The 21,555-nt window shown below is 34.5% G+C and overlaps 1 long non-coding RNA gene across 1 annotated transcript; it reads right to left on the minus strand.

Moving 5' to 3' along the window:
• Positions 1–14,148: 14,148 nt before the first annotated feature.
• On the minus strand, positions 14,149–19,645 carry LOC146440213 (uncharacterized). The gene is made up of 3 exons (XR_014851372.1): positions 19,505–19,645; positions 15,918–16,008; positions 14,149–15,430 (listed from the first exon to the last, which is right to left on the minus strand). It is a non-coding gene; the product is annotated as an uncharacterized LOC146440213 (long non-coding RNA).
• Positions 19,646–21,555: the final 1,910 nt, after the last annotated feature.

Genomic DNA, 21,555 nt, shown 5'->3' on the forward strand with positions numbered 1-21,555 from the left:
GTGATGATGTTTCACAGTGTTCGATCCCAAGTACCAGCTAGAGTCGCAGAAGTAGCTCCACAAGGGATAAGCCTCTGCCCAGGTCCTGAGCCATTGGGTGATGGAACAATGGTGGTAAGAAAATAGGCACTATAATATAAGAAAGAGAAAACAGAAAATAGAAAGATTCTTTGGAGCAGGACTTGGAGAGGAAAAAAGACCCTGAAAACCATATTGCATACAGGAAAGAATAGTTAGAGGCTGCACTCAAACACTTCTTTGGGATTAATGACCCCAAAATTGGCATGAGGAAGAAGGCTTCTTCTTCACTTCCAGGTGCGCATCAACAAAGTAGGTCTAGGCTGATGGGAACAGTTGAAAAGGAACAAATTTCTTCAGGGAAAATCAGAGCTGCTGGAGCCTGATCCACCTGTCATCATGAACAGGAAACAAAGGAAGACTGGACAGAGACATCCAGCTGTGTAGCCATATTTTCTGTCTTAGGAGGTTTATTGCCTGCCAGGAGTTCAGGTGCAAAATACTTGCAAAAGAATTGCCGAGATTTGTTTTTCCAACTGATACTCTTTATTGTCTATGTGGTATCAACAACACCACCAAGAAGACACTGAGCACATCATGAGAGACTTTAGAATTCAAAGTACCCTTTGACTGCCTTATGGTGTGATATAGAGAAGATGGATCCAGATTTTTTTTGGAAATTCAAAATGAAAGGTCATGAGGCAATGACTATGATCTGGAACAAGGGAAATTCCAATCAGATATTAGAAATAATTATTTTAGAATGAGGGTGATCAAATATTTCAATGAGTTCCTCAGTGAGTTTATGTAATCTTTATCCATGGAGATATTGACAGTTGGCTTTATATGATCCTGAAGAATATTATCTGACTTTGAAATTGGGTGTAATTTCAAAGTTGTCCCTTGCTCTGAGCAGAGTATGGGGTAGGACCATTGGATGCCCAGAGCTTCTTTTCAACCTAAACTTCTATGATTTATGAGACAATAATTAAGAGAGAGAACTTAAAATTTTTCTGTTCATACAGATTTTTTTAAATGTTGAAATAGCTTAGAACTGAATATAGCATCTCATAATCATACAATACTGATTATACTCTTTAACTGTTTAGATAACTGACAGCTACTGCTATAAGCAAGAATTTCTAATCAATGCCCTTTTTTCTCATTAACTAGACCTAAGTTCTTCTTCTTTAAATCAGATGGCTAAAGCTCAGTTCTGTCTTTCACCAGGTCAGATAGCAAACTACTCTTTTAGCCTGTTTCTTTCAACTATTATACTCTCAACCTAAATGACTGTTTTTCCTTATCTTAAGGCACTTAGTTGTGCCTTAAGAGGCACAAGGCATCATTGTGAGGAAAAACTGCATGTTTAAATTGGCAGTGATAGAAGGACTGGACATTTGAGAAAAAAAAGGAAGGAAGGCGAGAAAGAGAGAAGGAAAGATAGTTTAATTGGCTAGCGACCTTCCTAATTCTAAATGCCTCATACGTGGTCCTAGAGTTCAAAGATGCAGAAGGAGAAATGAGAAGGAACTAGAGAGTGAGATGAAGCAAAAGAATGTCCCCATGCCTGTCGCATCCTACACACACGAAAAGGTTTATTGTATTCAGAAAATCAAGTAATGCCTGCACTGGAGGATAAAAGGTCACTGAGAAGCCACTGTTTAGTGTCTATGGTAATACTAGCACAGTGCAGGTGATAACTGAAAATCAATGCTCTTGGTGTTCACTGGTTTTCTTAGTAAATAGAATCCATCGGATGCAGAAGATCAAGTATTCTTCCAAAATTTGGGGTCTTAAGTACAGTCTTTGGAGCAATGCATTTTTGTTAGTTTAGTTGGTTTTTTGGTGGTTTTTTTTGGAGGGGGGTTGTTTGTTTAGGGTTTTTTTGTAAACTTTTGCAATAAAATAGCTTCATAAGTTGCAAAAAATTACTTTGCTAGAGAAAAATGAAAGAGCAATAAATTCATAGGAAACAAAGTATAAAAGTATGTTTTAGGTAGTAATAAAAATTTTTGGAGCACAGAAAATTGATGTTAGCCCAAAAGTTACATATTTTTTAAAAATAATGTTTGACTTGCAGAAAAAAGTATTATTAAAGTTATTTAAATTCATCAGAAACAGGTGTTTGCAACTAGCAGAAAATCAACATTTCTTCAATTCTTTAAATACATCATGTATTTTATAATAATCTTAAAAGTATTTAAAATTGCATGCTTGTCTAATCTGTTTTTCTACAGAAATGAGTGCCATGACAGCTAAGAAGAAATTGTACTCAGAATATATTCACTGCCATTTGAGTTTGATGTCACAACATTCAGAAAATAGGTGAATTAGAGGCCTTGAATAATCTGAGAAAGGTGGCTTCTGGAATGGCATGATATGAAACTGTGTGCAAAAGGATTAATGTGATTTAACATTGTGAATGAGAGCAAATAGCTTTGGAGGGAGGTAATTTAATTAAAGTTAGACAGTTTAAAAGGTAAACAAGGGAATGAGAAGTTAGGAAAGTGACAGAAATGAAAGGATATCAGCAGGCTTATTGGCTTCAGATTGTTGACTTAATGGAGGAAAAACTGCATTTTGATTTTAAATGGGATCCATCTTTCTTTGATCAAATATGGAGAGGTGAATACATAACAACAAGAAAAAAATATCCAAAGCATACATCTAAAGATAGAGAAAAATATTTTAAATCCTTTTCTAGGCATCTCAGCTCTGATTCTCAGCAACATTGGGTGCACTGCACCTCACTGAAGAGTAAGCTTCTTTTGCAGTTACGTTCAAACATAAGATACTCAAAATATACAGATTCCCTTCCCTTCTCCTTCTCCTTCTCCTTCTCCTTCTCCTTCTCCTTCTCCTTCTCCTTCTCCTTCTCCTTCTCCTTCTCCTTCTCCTTCTCCCTCTTCCTCTTCTTCTTCCTCTTCCTCCTCCTCCTCCTCCTTCTTCTTCTTCTTTTCTGAGAAAGCATTATGGTTTCTGTTACAATAGAGAAGTAAAGGTTGATAAAGGTTGGAAATTGAAGAAAGAAGGCATCAAGGCTAAGCAAATGTCTAAGACCTTTCTTTCTTTGAATATATTTCCAAGAAAATTATGTTCTATCCAATAGTGTCTCCTAGAGTACTCATATTACAAGGCAGAGATAACATTCAAAAAAATATAGTTATTAGATAGAGGAAATTTACCTCTGTGAGACCTGTGAAGCTACCCTTAGAAAAAGAGTTTTAATATTTTTCACTTTTACTGCAATATAAATTATAAATTGAGATCTTCAAAACAGTCTTCATCACATTTTAATTAGTTTAAATGCTCACTAGATTATTTGCTGAGTGCCCCATTTACACTTCTTATTGCCTGTGGCGTAGGCAAGGAAATGAGATTGCCTGGAAGTTCTCTTTCCACTCTGCAGAGCTTTAACTGAGTTTAAAGATTGTCACTGTTACTGCCTGAAGCAAAATAGCCAAGTGTTCTCTGATTTTGCCAAGGATCTTTCATCCAGGAATCAGGATGAACACTTGCACCCTGTTAAAATACCCTAAACCTTTATGAAGACAAGTAGTGGCATTAGCCCAGATCTAGATAAATCTGTAATAAATATGAAATAAAATCTGCACCTTAATGATGAAAAAAGGGGGAATCTAATTTATTTACAGAAATAGGGTCATGTATTTACAAATAGAGTTTAGATTTATAATTTTTTTAATAAACAGACTTAATACCTCTGATACTCTTCAGAATCACCAATAGCATCAATGAGTAGAATAGCAAAGCTAGTTAGCAAGCAGAACTTCTCTAATACAAGTAAAACTTGTTTTCATTATGCCCTTGCAACTTTGTATAGTCAGAATTGGATGGAAGATCATTAGACACTCCTCCAAACTAACAGAAACAGAAGAGCTTTTTTTAATTTTATTTTAATCATACCTGCATGAGAACAATGCTCCAAAAGATGCAAATGTCTAACAAGGACAATGATTTCTCTATGAAAATGAACAGATAAGAGAGATAAAGCATGAATGTATTGAGTGCTGCATAGTGTGAAAAGAGCTTATGCAATGGAAGTTTCATTTCAGAAAGACTCGGAAAGGAAGAGATTTTATTCTTCTTGTCATTGCTACAGTATGACAGTTTGGACAATTCGCTGTATTGCCAATGAAGTCAAATGTGAAGTCTCAAAAGATGACACAAGAACTTTGCTTTTGTGAAAAATGTCTTGATGTAAAATTGAACTGTAAGCTGGAAAAAGAACATCACAAAAGACCAGAAGGGAACAAAGTAAAGAAATTTTGACATCCCAACAAATAAAAACCATAAGGTAAAATATAAATGTCAAGAAAGATTTAGAGTAACTCCTTTAAATATAGAAGTGTATCAGCAAGTTTTCAAGTGAATCTCATTATTTACTTTGAAATACGTACATTATGATTCCACATATCGGGAAAATTTAGACTTACTAAGATAGTCTTTCCACTTTGTAATTTCTCTACCATAATCGTTTTCATAATCAAACATGCTTCTGTGGAAACAGAATTTAAAAAAAAAAAAAAAAGGAAAATAATAAAAAGTAAAATATACAACATGATTGATATTTTATAATCATTTTCCTATAGATAATAACTGTTCATCTGAATTCTAGTCAGATAACTGAATGACATAAAAAAAGCTGAAATAATATCAGTAGTTTTGAGTTGTGTATAGCTAAAATACGATGGTGAAATCAATAACACACTTGATCAAAAACTTATTTGCTGCATGTCTGTAAGTGACTTACCTATATCCACATAAAGGGTCATTAATGGAAGGATGAACACCCTCCTGGGAGAAGTTTTCCAGTAAAACCTGATCAGGTTTGCTATAGTCTCAGCAGCAAATTTAATAGCTCTTATAAAGTAGTTTGAATCAGAACACTGGTCTCTGTCTCACTTCTGTCGTAGTGGACCCTTGAGCAGGAGTAATTTTAAAAATATATAATGTTCATAATTCATGCTTTTTTTCTAGGCATTTTTACTTATAAAGTGTTGGTCGTTAGCAGATGCAGATCAGCAATTTGAAACCCATACCAAATTTCTACACTTAAGCTAGTGTCATGGGTATCCAAAGACTGACTAGGTAATTAAGTAGAAAACGTAACTTTCCATATTTTTATATACTCCTGAGATTCTTTAATTATTCTACATGTAAAAAAAGCAAAATATTATGTTTTCAACACAACATACGAGGCATTTACAAATGGTCTCTGATTCTCTTTTTCTGAAATGCATCTAATCTCCCTTTCTTAGGATCCTGCTTTTAGACAGAAGACACGAGATTCTGATCTGTTAGAAACTATTACAGTTCCACAATAATTGATAACTATGCTGATTTCTATTTTTCTATTTTGTTCTCTTAGGACTTTTATTCATGATGTACTGTTGCTGAAGTTTTCCACCTTCACAGTAATTTTTCAATCATCTAATTTCAAAAGATTCTCAAAATTGTACAGCTATCTGGGATATGAAATTGATAATCCCAAAAACAAAATAACTAGTCTAAAGACAGATGACACAATGTACTGCTGCAAAGCTATAGTTCATTAGACTGTCTTCCTAAGCAACCAGAAAAGACGTAATTTTTTGCAAGAATCAACAAAAGTCTATCAAGGATATTCATGCTGAAATGATGAGTCTGTTTGATTCACAAAGGAGGAGAGTTGTTAATATATTGCCTCTCAACATTCAGCTTAGGTTTGAAGGAAGCACTTTATAAGTGAATAAAATAAGCTAATGCGGGCAAAAATATTACCTCCATGAGTCCTGGGCAACAGAAGCAGGATTAGAATAAAAAATGAAGAAGAAAAACAATGGCCCAATTTACTGAATATTTTGTATTCCTTTATAGCAAATTAAAATTTAAAAAATCAAACACTGAAATAGAGGGGAAAAAAGCAAAACTAGGAGTTTAGTGCATAAGCAACGTGAAATAATTTTTACTACTACTACTACTATCATTTTTTTAGAGTAAATTAGAATGATGAGATATAGGTATCCAAAATTCCCTATCAGAAATATTGGTGAAGAAAAAGAATAAAGGAGTATTGCATCAGAATTGCATATTTGCCCTAAAATCAAGGGAGAAATGAGAAACAATAAGCAGATATCCTGAAGGGTATAGGCAAAACCTTGTCAATATCAGTGTAAAGCTGATGAACTGTTCACAAAAAGGAGCTTTTCTTTCTCTGGGCAAAATAGGTTACTTCCAAGTAGTGAAAATTTATAGTTACATATGTAGATACCAATAGCAAAAGCATTACAGATTCATGTAAATTAATAATTAGAATGCTGTGTCAAAAAAATGGTTCCAGAAGTGCTAGAACATTTTAAAATTGTATTTATCTCATTTCAAATAAATGTTGATATATTTGAAATAACTATGTATGTTTGTATTCCGTTGAATATTTTCTGAAAAAATTATCCTCCACACCAAGTGAAACAATATTTAATCATAATATCAAAGTTTACTTTCACAACAATATGTTAAAACTTCAGCTCTATACAACAGTTTTGGAAATCAACATGATGATACATTTTACCTAAAAAATCCTCTGATGTAATCCTATCAGTATTAGATGGAAAAGTGTGGCCCAGATTTCCCTGACTATTTTTTCAATTAATTTAATTGATTAATAGATTTATGAGACACAGCAAAAATCCCTTATTTATGTTTTTGATCATGCCTTTTTGCCTATATTAATTTATGTTAAAATACACTTGAAAGTCACTACTGGGATGCAAAGTCATATAGTTCCTGCTTCTTTTCCACTTAATGATATATATTAATAAGAGTAGCCTTTTCTAAAATATTCTGCCCCCAGAAAGAATAACTCTTGTGTTTTTCTGGGTACTATTATGAATTTTTTATCAAAATTTCAATGTAGTAAATCTCAATGCAGGAATTAAGAGATATTTTCTGTTCTCATTCCAGACACTAATTCACACATAAGAGGCAGCTGATTTGGTCTTAGTAAATTCTTTATTCCAGCACTTTATGTATATATATGTATAGACAAATGTAAATACATAAAATATATAACAACATGCTACTTATATTTGAGTATCTTTGGAATTTTCTTGGAACTTATGAAAACTTATGAATCTAGTTTAGTTGTCTATGCATCTCTGGAAGCTAAGAAAAAGAGGAATGGCTGAATTTGTAACACTAGTGTTTCTCTATTCTGCTCTTCTCAACATCAATCTAGACTGAATATATCCATTTTCATGTTAACTCATATGTAAAATATTTGCTCTCAGAGAAAAGAAAATATCCTGTAGCTTTTAATCAAATTGTTCTCAATTCTGGTGGAAAGGACTGTCTTGATGTAGGGATTTTTCCTGTTTCATATTTTCACAAAATTTAAGATAAAAAGTGTGTTTAGTTGCTGTGCTTAAATCAGAAAGAATTAAAATAACTGTTTTGTGATTGGACAGAAAGAAGGGACAACATATCTCTGAAGCCATATGGCATGTGCCATGTTCCAAACAAGGTACTGATTTGGATTTCAGAACGCAGCTCCTTTCATGCTCAGAAATGTAAAATTATTGTTAGACAGGACTGCTTGATTGCAATCCATGTGTCATCAGGCAGGAGATAGAGCACTAGCAGAGGGTAATGATCTTATGAAAGTCCCAGAGACCAGGGGGAAAATAAGATCATCAGAAACCTTGGAGGTTGTAGGGATCCGATCTAGTAATAAAAATATTGCATATGGTCAGAATGGCACATGCTTACTCCCTTCTGTGACTCTACTTCTTTCAGTAAGAAATTGAATTAGCAATTTCATATTTAAATAGCTAAGACTTAAGGCTTCCTTTGTAACTCCAGTATAGCTGATGCATATAACTTCTTATACCTTAGAATGACTAGTAAGAAATATTTTCGGTAACAACTCTGAAGTTAAATATGCACTTTTAAAGTACAGTACAGGACTTTCATTTGTCATTCTTCATACTAAGTTTTGAATATTTTATAGCTACATTCAGGAACTGGATGGCTGCTTTAGAATGAATAATTAAAACTCATTTTAAAATAACTGTCTTTGGGGAATGGGTGCCTCAGTGAACTAAACAATGCCTATTCCTATTCTCAGCATTATTTCCCTGTAATTTCCTGACCTGATTTGCAGTATATTCCTCTATATTTCAGGAAAGAAATATATGTCAAGGTATCATGATGGGAAATAAAAATCCTAATATTTTAGGATTGCCACGGAGAATTTAGATGACTAAGCAGAGAAAAAAAGCCCTTCTTTCCACAGGAGTTAGCTCATTAAATGTTCATCACGTCTGAGTGTAGTTTTAATCCCTCCTTTAAAAAGCTTGTCTGGTCTAGACAGAACATAAATCACTGTATTCCAGAGTTTGCCAGAGACTTTTGGGGAGATGATTTTCCTGTCTAAAAATGTTGAATGATTGGAAGTGTTTTGTGGAAATACACCAATCTCAAAGTTCAAATGGTGATGAAAGAGAACTTCTTTTCCATTAAGAACTGTATATTTAATATTACAGGACAGAAGGTGAAAGTCTGATTCAGAATGAATTTTTACATATACAAATAAATTATTTTTTTTTTAATTCTATTTGCAAATTATAGGCGTTTACTGGTATCATGGCATTTTCTATGCAAAAAACCAATCTAGTCTTAATACTTGTTTCTGTGGCATTGCCTAGATGGCTTGAGCAAGCATTTTTCTAAAGAATATAACTTAGCATCTCAGCAAAAGGTGTGATGGATTTCAATTTGCTTCAAAGATTTTTTCTGTTGCATGGCTAAATATTGAAAACGAAGATAGTATTTTGTGACACATATATACACCAAGAAATAGAGAGAATATAAATGACATAAAATTTTTAAGCACATATTTTTCCTTACAATGAGACCCATGGCAAAATATGTCTGATTTAAGTTTTGTTCTGGCTTATATAAATTTGACAGACTAGAACAAGGGTCAGACTGATGTGGTCAGACTAACAGATGTGGCAAAGCAATTTTTTATGTCTAAATCACAAGAACATTCCAAGTTTTCCAAGCATTTATTGAAAATTGAGATTGTATATCATGGGTCAGACTCTGAACATGCTCTGAAAAAAAATCCTAATTGCATGAACTGTGGGGTACTGCAAGATTTCAGGCTAGTGACAGACACTACAATTTCTAGGCTGCTATCATTGCTGCAGTTCGATTATTTTAACAGTGACAGAAGAGAGAGAAAGACACAGAGACAAAGAAAAATGTGGGTTTGGTAAAAAGAATTATATGTCTGGCCAGAAACCCCATTGTATAAAGAGAAATCATAAACCTTTTTCTTTGTTTTTCTTTCTATCTTGTGAATAATGAAGTTTCCAAAAATTTGAGCATATGTGTTTTAGAGTCAGAAACTAAGCAAAACTTTGAATGTATCCATGTACTCATTTTTGATATTAAGCAGTATTTTAGAATGCTGTAGGTAAAAATATGAGTTCTGGGGTTTGGTTTTGTTTTGTTTTGTTTTGTTTTTCATGGTGTTTTGAATACCCTCTTTTTTAATTTCATATTTCAATGAAGGTCAGGGGCTTTCTTATAATTTTTCTCTGAGAGATTATAGGATTATGAGTGATTTGATCTGAGTCATATTTTTAACCTGCATGTGATGAAAAAGCAGACCAAACCCAACAAAGTCATGTTGGCTGTATCCTTTGGGGTCTTAGTCAAAACACGAAATAAAAAACTACTTAGAAAATCAAACAAACAGCTATTAAGTTTGAGCATTTGAACCATGTTTGCCTAAACTACGAAAACTGATTCAAGTTTTATAGAACTGTGGAGGAAATAAAGGTGTACTTCTCTCTTGCTTTTACTTTGACTGTAGTATTCAGTTAATGAAATGGTCAGGTAAGAAGTTCATATGTAGGATCATGCAATAAGATACAAATTCTTAGGATTTCATTACACTTACAGATTTGTTTATTCACACATGGTAAGAGGAATAGATGATATAATAATAGAAAATATATAGGAATGGGTAATAGATAACATTACTTAAAAGCTAGACTATTAGATCTAATTTTCACTTTGTATATTTCCAAGGCACTTTCATAATTCCAAGTGGTATCAAATGTCACTAAGCATATTTTTCTCATACAAGCATTTATTTTGGAATGATATATGTTTCTAATCAGAAAATGTTTCAGTTTAGATTTATGATTTCTAAAAAGAGGTGAGGTGTGCTGAATGTTAGGTTGAATTCTGAATATAATCTTAATTTTTTTTAATCACTCATTGTTATGAAAAATTGGCAATATGTTTGTTAGTTATCTTTCCATGCCTTCATATCTAACGGCTTCATAAGTAGATAAACAAGACAAAAATTGTGGTTGTTTGTGACTCCACTGTTGTGATTCCAGCACTGGAGCTGTAAAAATCTTTTTAAAAGAGTCTAAATTTTCCAAATGTGATGAGAAATTTCTAACATGTACATTTTCATGTAAGGAAACTCAAACTACCTTCTGGTTGGTTGGTTGGTTGGTTGGTTGGTTGGTTTGGGGTTTTTTTGTTGTTGTTGGGGTTTTTGTTTGGTTCGTTTGGTTGTTTGGGTTTTTTTGTTTTTTTTTTTTTTTTGATAAATGTATTGGTGTTTGCTTTGCTTTTCTGACAATGCAAGTCAGAACAGGTTCAATTTTACATTTTTATGGTAAAGGAAAATAGTATATCTATTGTCGTATCTATGTCTAATACATTTTTACTTTTAGAAAGGTCATTCTTGGTGCATCAAGAGGATTTATGGGGCACATTAGTTATGCAGGTGATGATGTATTTAAAAAAAAATAATCCCAAGAAGACTAGCACTGTGTTTATAAAATACTGATGGATTAATGGAAGAAAAACTGGAGCAAAGAAATTTAAGAAAAAAAAATTAAAAGGTTCCTGTCTTTCCACTTGAATTTCCATGTAAATGTTTAAAATAAGATTGCATAATAGCTGTATGGAGTATTTTCATCTTATTGTTTAATAAATGCAAAGTATATATAAAGTATATATAATGATACTATATACAGTTATACAACTATAATAAATTAAAACTGATTAAAGGATGAGAAAAGCTTGACTGCATATCACTCCTGTATATAGAAAACTACAGAAAGAGCTTATGGTTTGGTTTGTTTTGTTTTGTTTTTGCACAATATCCAGAAGACATCAACAATGAAAATAATATATTTGAGTTTCTTTGTTATACTAACAGGACAAGGCTAAGTCCTTTTTCTTTTATGTTTACATTTTTTTTCCGTACCTGAAAATTTAAACAAACAAAATAATTCAAGTTCAGTACGGAAGTTTCATAACAATTTTATAGCCTTCCTTGATGCCCCACTGACTTTAGTTTCAAAACCGTGGGTACATAGAGAAAGAATAAACCCTCTTAAATTAATTTAACTCTTGAACACTTATGATTTCTTTGTCTGCAAAACTGTTTTCTACATGTGTCTCATTATTCTAAAAATGTTTCAAACTTAATAAAATGTCTTCCATGAGAAAATATGTAGCTTTAATTAACATATTTAAATATAAAGCATTTGCCAACATATTGCATCTTAGACATAATGAGCTTTTTTTTTTTCAATTGTAACCTTAATGGTTTTTTAAGTAAGCTGAAAAATATGAATGGCACACACCTTTTATGACAGTTTTACAGAGACATAATGAATGCAGGATATAATTTATGAGAAAGTACCAAGTCAGCTGGTGCCATAAACCTTTACTTATTAAACTGTGTGTGTATAACAATGCTGATTTACATTCAGACCTCAAACAGACAACTCCAGCTAATTATTCCATTTTACTATGCAACATTTTTCCTTGGAAAAATAAAGTATTACTTTTTTGGTTTGATTTTTACTTTTTTCCTGTTTCTTTGAATTTGTTCAGGAAAGGTCCTTTTAATTCTATTTCTATGGCTATTTTTTTATATCCTGTAGGCATCCCTCCTTTCATTTATTTGGAAATTAAATTTTACAATATTTCTACATATATGCAGTCCATACTAATAATGGAAGATAGGCAAAAGTACAAAATGGCTTGATTTTTTGTAAATATATTATCACAGTTTTTAATCTGGGCAATAGAGATGACCTAGTATTCTTTACCAGGTACTATAATTTTCAAATCTATGATCCATTGTGTATTTCTTGATCTTTTTATAATGTTCTCAGGCTATAGCCACAAAAGTTGTCTCTCTTTTTTTTTTTTCTTTTTTATTCCTAAGTGTCAGATGCACTTACTTCTTTCATTTACAGTACTGGCCTAAGGATATATAGTTTGTCAGTTTTCATTCACTTCACATATCTGTGCTATCCTATACTGAAGTAATCAACCAGACTCCTGGCATTTTAAAGTGTATTTTAGATACTGCATATCCATCAACAAAACCTGAAAGACTCTCAAAGTACATGAAAATATTGATTGTTTTAAGCAAATAAAACTTTAACAGCAGTGGCAAAGGGATGCAACCATCACTAGTCAATTGTTCAATGAAAAGTCTAAGAGATCAAGGACAAAAGTTGTTTGGCTCAGAGTATTAAGAGCAGGAGCATTTGAAGTGCTCTGTCACAGTGTTTTTTGGCATGCCTTGACATGTCAGAGAGTCTGCTCTAACAGTTTGTGCATCATCCAAAAGGAGATTCATGTGCTGGAAATTTGACTGGTGACAGATGCAAGTTTTCACCTCTTTAGTTTGACATTTGAATTCAGTATCATTAGCTTCTACAGAAGCTTCTCCTGCATACATTGCAAGTAATTTGGCACTTTGAACAAACAAAAAAAAAGACATATTTAGACAGTAACTGATCTGCTTTGCAACTTTAGAGGTTATTTATGGAAAGGTGGAAGTGTACTGACGTTATGAAACCCAGAGAGATTTAGCAAATTATTTTAAGTGGCCATACAGATGGAGAATATATATATATTATAGGACAGTACACTGCTGATACAGGGGTTAGCACCTTCCTTTCAGTAGCTGGTACCTCTTAGTTACTATAATTTTATTAAGTATGTACTTACTTACTTACTTACTTACTCCTATGTGGAAGGGAGCACTTCAGATTTGCAGGTTGAAAAAGAATGACAAAACCCAAAAGGATTGAAAAAAAAACCTCAGGAAATTTTTTAGCAAACAAAAATAGGGAATAAATAGAAAGAGGGAAGAAAGACAAAATGAAAGGAAGGTGAGACAGGAGAGGAAAGGGTATCACCAGTTCTGGGTCCAGCACTGATCCAGCCAATAGGGTGTCCAAGGTCCTGCTGGTGCCACTCAGGCTTTGTAGGGATACCTTCTTGTAGGTAAATTTTTCCCTCTCTGGGATTAGGTTTCTTGCTCATCATGTAAACAATTGAGCATATGAAGTCCAGTCTTCTGGAGCTTTCTGGAAGTAGTCTGGGGGGCTTTGAGTGTCTTTTGGTGGTCTTGGTACCCTCTATTGGTCCTGACTGTGCCTTGACCCCACTTTTGCACTTGCCCTGTCTGTGTGGTCACCATAGAACTGAACTGGAAAATTGGTTTCAGAAAGGTGCTGCTGTACCTTTGTGCAGCCTTCCTTTCCCAACATATCCTGGTCTAACTTGCCCAATTGAATGGTCATTGAGGAGTGAGGCAAGGTATTGCAGTGCATTAGCTCTTTACTGCCCAGGGATTCAATCAACGCTCTTTCTTAGCAAAGGGCTAGTCTCACTAACAAATTATGTAGGTGATTGCATAAAAGCTTTTTCCATGTTTTCATTAAAAATAGCCAGCAGAGTCTTTGAATTTGATTTGATATTTTGAATAAAACAGAAATCTGTTCATAATGAAACACAATAGATAGTTGAATTCTGGACAGCCTAAAATTTTAACCTGGCTCTCATTTTTTTTTCTTCTGTTTGTCTCCATATCTTTCCTGTCTTCTGTTCTAAACTCTTTCTGATGCAAAGATTCTTATTCTAGTCTACTCAGTTCTGTGAGCTGAATATTATGGAATTTATTATTTTCTGAAATTTTACTGACATCTGGTAATATTCTTGCCTCAAAACTTGAGATGTCATCTCTTTGCATTTCCCGATTCCTCCTTTCAGCTTAACATGGAAATGGTATTTGATATTTCCACCATGAATTTTCACCATAAATCTATATATTCTCTAGGCCTCACTGCCTCTTTCCTGGTTTCTGCAGGCATGCATAGAACCACTGATGCATACTGCTGAATATATTTAGGGGTTTTGCTCATTGCCTGCAATCCAGCAATGCCCTCCTGCAGGCTGTTGGCAGTCACAAGATCAGACTTTAGCTCGGCACCATGAAGAGAGAAAAACTAGCACTGGTACCTGAGCTGGCTGTGTCAAGCTCTATCATGTCATTCCAGGGCTAACACTGTGAGAAAAGATGAAGTGAATTGAGAGCTGGCTGAACTGCCTGATTCAGAGGGTGCTGATCAGCAGAAGCATGACGTCCATCTGGAGGGCTGTCACTAGTGCTGTACCCCAGGAGTCCATATGGAGCCCAATTCTGTTTTTACATCTCCATTAATGAGCTCAACAATGGGGTGTAAGGAATACACCCTCAGCAAGTTTTCAGACAAGACAAAACTGGGAGCAGTTGATACACCAGATGGGTGTGCTGCCAACTAGACCAGAGGGACTTCAAATGGTTGGAGAAATGGGTAAACAGAAATCTCAGTAATCTGAGCAATGGTAGGAAATATAGAGAGGCAGCAGTGTCATCTTGTTTTGCATCTCTTTTATCCTATATTTTTCTTATGGTTAGCAAAGTAAGTTAGAGAGTTTGATACCTTTCTGTGTTACCTCAGCAGGATTCAGAGGGTTCTGGTTTTGAGTTCAAATAAGTATAAATCAGTGAAATTTATTCTGACTTAGAAGACAACAAAATTATTATGTTTTCTGGGTTTTCTTCTCCCTTTTATTTTCTTCAGCTTCAGTGTCCTCCCCAATGCACTTTTATTATGTTTTCTGAATAGAAACTAAAATGGTGACTTCTGAAATACCTATCTGATTACCTTTTTAAGGTTTTATTTATAATGCTGTGTACTTGATGTCTTTTATAATGCAAATGGGAAAAGATGACAAAACCTCAAAAAGATGTCTTGTGGAAAAAGTATATTTAATAAATCTCAGTAGGTTGTCTTCATTTTGATAGGTCTTTTGATTTCATGTAACATTTTGCAGTGAACCATAGACTGTCCAAACATAAAAGGAATGATTTCCCAAAAGAACAGTGTAGAAAATGTCTTAAAGAAGCACCAACATCTTGCAACTGGGACAGAATCACCATCCACCAGCTCCTTCTTTAGGGTAACAAAGTTAGGATGTGACAGCGAACATCGTGTATCAATGTATGACCTTGCAGTCTTGTCATCTAGAAAGCAAAAGAGAGCCAGAAGAGTGACTTGCTCTTTATAAATCTATCCTGGAAGGAAAAAAACCCCAACATTTTAAAATCACAAGTGCTACTGAGTAACCCAAAAATGCAAATACAGATCAAATCACATTTTCTCTAATAATAAAAATTTCTTACAAGGGTAAGAGTAGAATTGTTTCAATGCAATTTGTTTCTTTTACAAATATTATTTTAGTAATTTTATTTGTATGTAACTGCACAGTATCACGTTTGCAGGTACATCTTACCAAAATATATATAATTAACTAAAATTTAATTGTAAAACATTACAATTACATTTTTAGAACTCAGCAATTATAGATTTAAGCCCTGAGTTGGAAAAATGTCTGTGAAAGATGACCAAAAATCTACCTCAGTCTGTGGTACCTGCCCAAGGTCTTATCTATAAAGCAGGAGTAGGTGAATGAAAACACTAAGCACACAGAAAAGGAATTTAAACACTTACCTATTTCTAAGGTCAGGTTTCCTGGCTGAGAACAAAGTGTCTGATGTTTCCAGTCACCTGAGACACATAGCATAGAAAATTCTGAAATTCCCTACAGAAAAGGGTTTAATGTTTTACGACATGATGGAAGGACCACTGCTTTCCCTGTAGCTAGCAATTAAGTCAGCAGAACACTTTCCTGAAATGCAAGAGAATTGTATTCGAATTGCAACAGCTTGAAGATGGACTTGAACCATATTTGTCTATGTTTCTTGATTAAATATCATGCTTTATGCAGAAGACCAGATCTTCTTCTGCTTATTAATCTATCAGTGTTTGTTGACAGCAACAGCTCAGTCTGCACTATTCTTTACAGCTCAAAGCCAAGTAATCTGTGAAATGGAGCTTTGAATTTTCCCCCAGAGCTGTATGCCTCATCTCTCCTCAACTGTATCAAGGATGTCTTGGATTCAGCTAGGGATCTAGCTGAAAAAAATTATTTTTATATGTTATACAGTATCATTATATATTATATATTATAATATTTTTATAACTGATGATATACCTGTTTATGCAACTAAGAGAATCAATGGCTTTACTTTATTAATTTTTAATTCAGTGCTTTTCCTAATAATCCTTTAGTGATGACACTGTGATGAGATAAGCAATTGCTGCTTCGTAAGAGAATTCAAGCTAGTGACCATTAGGTCTCTGATCTCTCTTATTTAGAATTTTGCTTGTGGCTTGAAGCTTAGAAACAGTGAGATGGTTATGTTAACTATAAGGAATATTATGATAACCATGAAGAGTTTGTGTATGTTCTAATACTGTTCTCTAAATGGTTGTTATTAGTGAATAAAATGGCACGACCATCATCTTGTACATGTTTTTCTTTCATATTTTCCTCAGAAAGAGACCTTTGTGCCAGGTTTTATTCTAATAGGGATTTATTTTTCCATATGTACTGTTATACATATGGTTTAATGTTGTTGCATATACCACATATATATATATGGTGCTGTATATACTACTGAAAGTTCAGACATATGTATGCTACACTTGGAGCTGAAATCCCTGTGGTATTCTGAAGAAATTATTTGTCTCATTTCTCTTATAATCTCCAAGGAAGCACCATTCCTAGCAAAGGCAGAGGTAGACTTTTTACCTTTACTGGGAAAAACACTGTTACATGAGTTGCTCATTCTAGCTGTTTTTCAGAGTTTTGCACTATTAGTTCTACATTCTAGTTTTAAATGTAAGAATATGTTTTGAACTTGACAAAACCTGGTTGCTTGAGAAATGTAATAAAACAAGGAGAGAGAAGAAAAAGTCTAGGCCACTTAATCAATGGGGAACAAATAACCAGAATGCAGTAATGTCAAAAAAGGTATCTGGTTGACTGATGGTAAAATGGTCTGAGGTTTCAGTACTATGTGAAGGAGTAAGAGGTTATATGCTGAATATTAAAGACCAAATATTGCGCTACATGGTACAGTTTTGAATGCAGCAAAAGGAGTTTTGGAGAATAAGCCTGTGGGACAAGAAAACTTGCCTATAGAAGGGCAACTTTAGTGATCCAGTTATGGAGGAAAAGGTTTACAAAGAGAGGACTAAGGACTTGCTGTTATAAATACTGATGACTGATTTAAACACTGATCAATGAAAGATCAGTAGCGTATTTTATATAATGTGCTCACCTACATACACCAGGCAACAGGAGGATTACTACCCTGCAATAGGATTAAATAAGAGAATAGTATTTTGAAGATAAACCAAATTGAAATTAGGCCCTCTATCATACAGTGATGCCTATAAAGTGGAATCTCTGAAAACTATAAAAACATCTCTCTAGAGTTATTTCTCGTCACCTGAACATATACTTCTCTGAAACTTATAAGAATTTAATATTTTTCTACCTTTCACTTACTGTATGATTTTTCAAAGGGAAGGCAGATAGACACATGGAGAGTATGAAATGTCATGTAGCTTTTGCAGTACTGGGTCATGGTCCCTATGCCATATGCCATTTTTCTACAAGTATACCAAATTACTTTTAAGGTATTGTTCCTTCCTGTCAAGGGAATGTTTTCACTTTGGTTTTCATGTCATGCTCAAATGACATATCTAGCCAAGTATTTAAATGTTCCTAGGACTTTAGTTCAATGACTATTCAAATTGTGCTGTCAGATGATTCAGTGGTATTTTCCTTTCATGACAGTCTGACTTCCTTGAAAAATTTGTTGTCAAGTATCAAACAGAAATACTTCAATTAAAGAAAGGGAAAATAGTTTGTCACATAATGTCATAGATCCTTTTGTCTTTGTATTGACTTATGCAGAATTTCTCTGGTTTAAACATAGTTACAGCATAAGGTCTGCATTTGATTGCTGTACTAGACCATCAAGCAAATACATTGTGACTGCTTCAATTATATATGCAAAGTCAGTTCATTTTTTTCAAATTCCATTACATAGAGGCAAATCCATTGACACCAGCAGAGACATACAGACACAATCCAGAACAGAATTTAGCCTCAAATGTTAAAGCTATTAAACAGAAGAAAAAGTCAAAAATATTTCTGTCAAACAGTTGGGTCCTTCCCCTTATGGCCATTCTCCAACCTTATCATAGCAAAAGCACTCCTCACCCTGTTTAGAGAGGTAGTAATTATTCCTTGTCAATTATATTCTCAATCACTGAACTATAAACAGCTGGTGGTGCATAACCATCATCCCAATTTAAATTTATGGTACCCTTTCTTAATTTTTTTTTTAATTTCCACATGTTCACTAAATTTTTTGCCGTAAAAATATCTTATCTTGCCTTTAAAACTGCTAAATAAAACTAGGAGAAATGATGCAACAGTCTGGAATTATAATGATGGTTATGCATCACCAGCTGCTTGTAGCTCAGTGATTTCATGTCTAATCCACAAGGGATAATTTCCTCTCCCTGTATAAGGTGAATTGATTTGTCACTCTCACAGCACCACTCCTGCCTCTAAATATACATTAAAAAAAAAAGGAAATAATTTGATTTTAATAATTTTCAGTACTTAATTGTCCCAAATATATAAAAATAAACAAGTTGTTAGTTTGCTTTCAAAGACTATATTATTAATACTAAATTCTAATGAGAACATTTACAAGTTTTAAAGTATGGGCTAACTATTAAAGATACGCATTTTTGTCTACATATTTTATTCTGACTTTACAACATAAAGTTCAGTGTTGATTATTTATGTACTCTATTTTGTAGAAAGCATGGTTTGCTGGACAAGACTGACAAGAGAGTAATCTATAACACCTGTTAGTGCGCATTGTTGTAGTGCGAGATCGTCTGCCCGGGAAAGTCCACCCAGCCCTCGCCCAGAGCGCTGACTGTTATGGCCCAGCAGTCTCTGTCTGTGAGTGGGGATGTTTCCCGCCGAGGCGAGCCCTGCCTCTGGCGAGTAGCTGGTGCAGCGCGGTGGCAACGGGGAGGAGGCAGAGGGACAGGTTTTCTCCCTCACATGGTCACAGCCAGCACCGAGAGGAGGGAGAGACCTCTCGGGCCCTGACGACCCGCGGCAATAAAACATGCAGTAATAAAACATGCAGCCAAGCTACCTGCAGTCTTCCAGTGGATTATTGTAGGTCCATCGGGTAAGGGTCCTGGGGACGGAGAGGCGGGATGGAGAGGCGGGGACGGGCATAGGGTCTGGAGGTCTAAAGGCAGCAAGGCACGGAACAACCAGTGGCAAGGGGTTATATGGGGAAGGAAAAGGGGAGTGGTTTGGTGCACAGACCAACCGGGAGAGTTTGAGGGAAGAGGGACAGGGACAGAGACCAATAGTAACATAAGGGGGAGGGTACGAAATTCAAATGAACCAATTGTAAACAACTCAGGAGGGAACAAAGGAGACTCTTCTGGAAACAAGTCCATATAAGGGAGAAAAGGCGGGGGAGCGCTCCAGACCAATGATCTTCTTCGCTGGTGCATAATCTGCCACAGGGGCTCACTGTCTGCTCTTCTTGTCACAGTGAGGAGACAGCACAGGCTGTCTCAGCCCCCTGCGGCCGGCCTCTTAGCTGCTGTAACTTGCAGGCATAGCCTGCCACGGCACATAAAGGAAACTACTTAAAAGGGAGTTTCACTAGACTGGAAACTATGTAAAAACCAAACACAAGTTGCTTCATTACTCTCATATCACTGACACAAGGAGAGATGGGGGAAGGTTGGAACTCAGTGGAGTGGCCTAAATGGGAGATGCAAAATTTCACAAACTGCCAAATGAAAACTTAAAGCATAGAATAAAAGCAAAGAATACAGATTGTGAGTGCACCTTTAGAGGCAAAGACATTGATTCTCATATTGCTTATACGAGGTTCAGTGAAGCAATCTAACAAGTCTCTCAGAAGCTAATTGGGCTCAAAGTCAGATAGAGGTTTTCATCATTTAAATAATGTGTTTTCATAGAACAGATAACTATGAGACAATGATAAATTTAACTCATTAATGTAATAAGAAGTTGTCTCTCCAGAAAGCTCACTTCATGTATATTATTGACCTTTGCAAAAGACAGTATTCTGCACTCATGTTCAAGCATTAGTAAGAGAATAAACAACTAGATCAGCTTCCCTGAAATTCTTATGGTCTTTCAGATCTTTGCTAGTTGTAAACAGGTTCATATCAATGAAGTTGTCTAATGATTTTGAAATCCAGACTGCAGAAACAGTTTTCTCTTAAACAAAATACTTGCTCTGGCTAAAAAATACGGTGTGGGGATTTACTTATACGTTACTATTTGTTTGTTTACTTTTTTATTTGCTTTGTTTTGTTTATATCCCACAGGGTTTTCCCACTTCAATACAAGTACGATTTTCCATCAGCATTTTTCCCTTATAAAAACTGAAGTTTTACCTTAGTTCCTTCTTCTAAGATACTTTCCTGTATCTAGAAAGTATCCTCAAGCCATGAACTATTTCAGAAGTTTTGAGAGCTGCATTCAGAAGAGATTTTTTATGAACTAAAAATCTGATAGCCCAATGCATATTAGCATTAAAGATGCTGGGAAAAACAGAAATAATGTGTTAGTATTCTAGAGTCTTTGGCTAACATTTTGTATATTGCCTTTGAAAATATTTCTTCAATGTCAAGCCCTGTAATTACATGAATCTGCATACTTATTCAGAAGGTAGTCAGATACTGCTAATAGGAACTGATGGATTACAGCTGAGGAAATTGAAAAGTTTTACCGTTCATTGTCTCTGCCTCTTTTTATCACTAACAATTTTAATCAGCTTTCATATGTAATAACCACAAAGAATTATTTTAAAACAAAGAAAGGGTTAAACATAGAAGGACAAGGACAGTAATGTTAGTAATGGAAGTGTTTCCTGGACTTGATATTAGCTTCAAGATATTCTTATGCAACTGTTTGTGAAATGCTGTATACTCATATTTCCATAAGAAGAGTATGAATTTTTGCATCCATCATTAAAATTTCCAAACATAAAAATCTATGCACATATTACTATGCTCTACACGTACACATTTCCCTGTATGACACTTTTTTCTTGGCAATATATATTTTAGGAGTTTATCCATTTCCACTGTGGCAAAATGAGTAACATTGCTTTTGAAGAAATCTCCTTATGCATAAATACATATGGTTCAG

Source organism: Lichenostomus cassidix, chromosome 3, assembly GCF_008360975.1.
Source record: "Lichenostomus cassidix isolate B80296 chromosome 3, HeHo_3.0, whole genome shotgun sequence".
Classification (NCBI taxonomy): Eukaryota; Metazoa; Chordata; class Aves; order Passeriformes; family Meliphagidae; genus Lichenostomus; species Lichenostomus cassidix.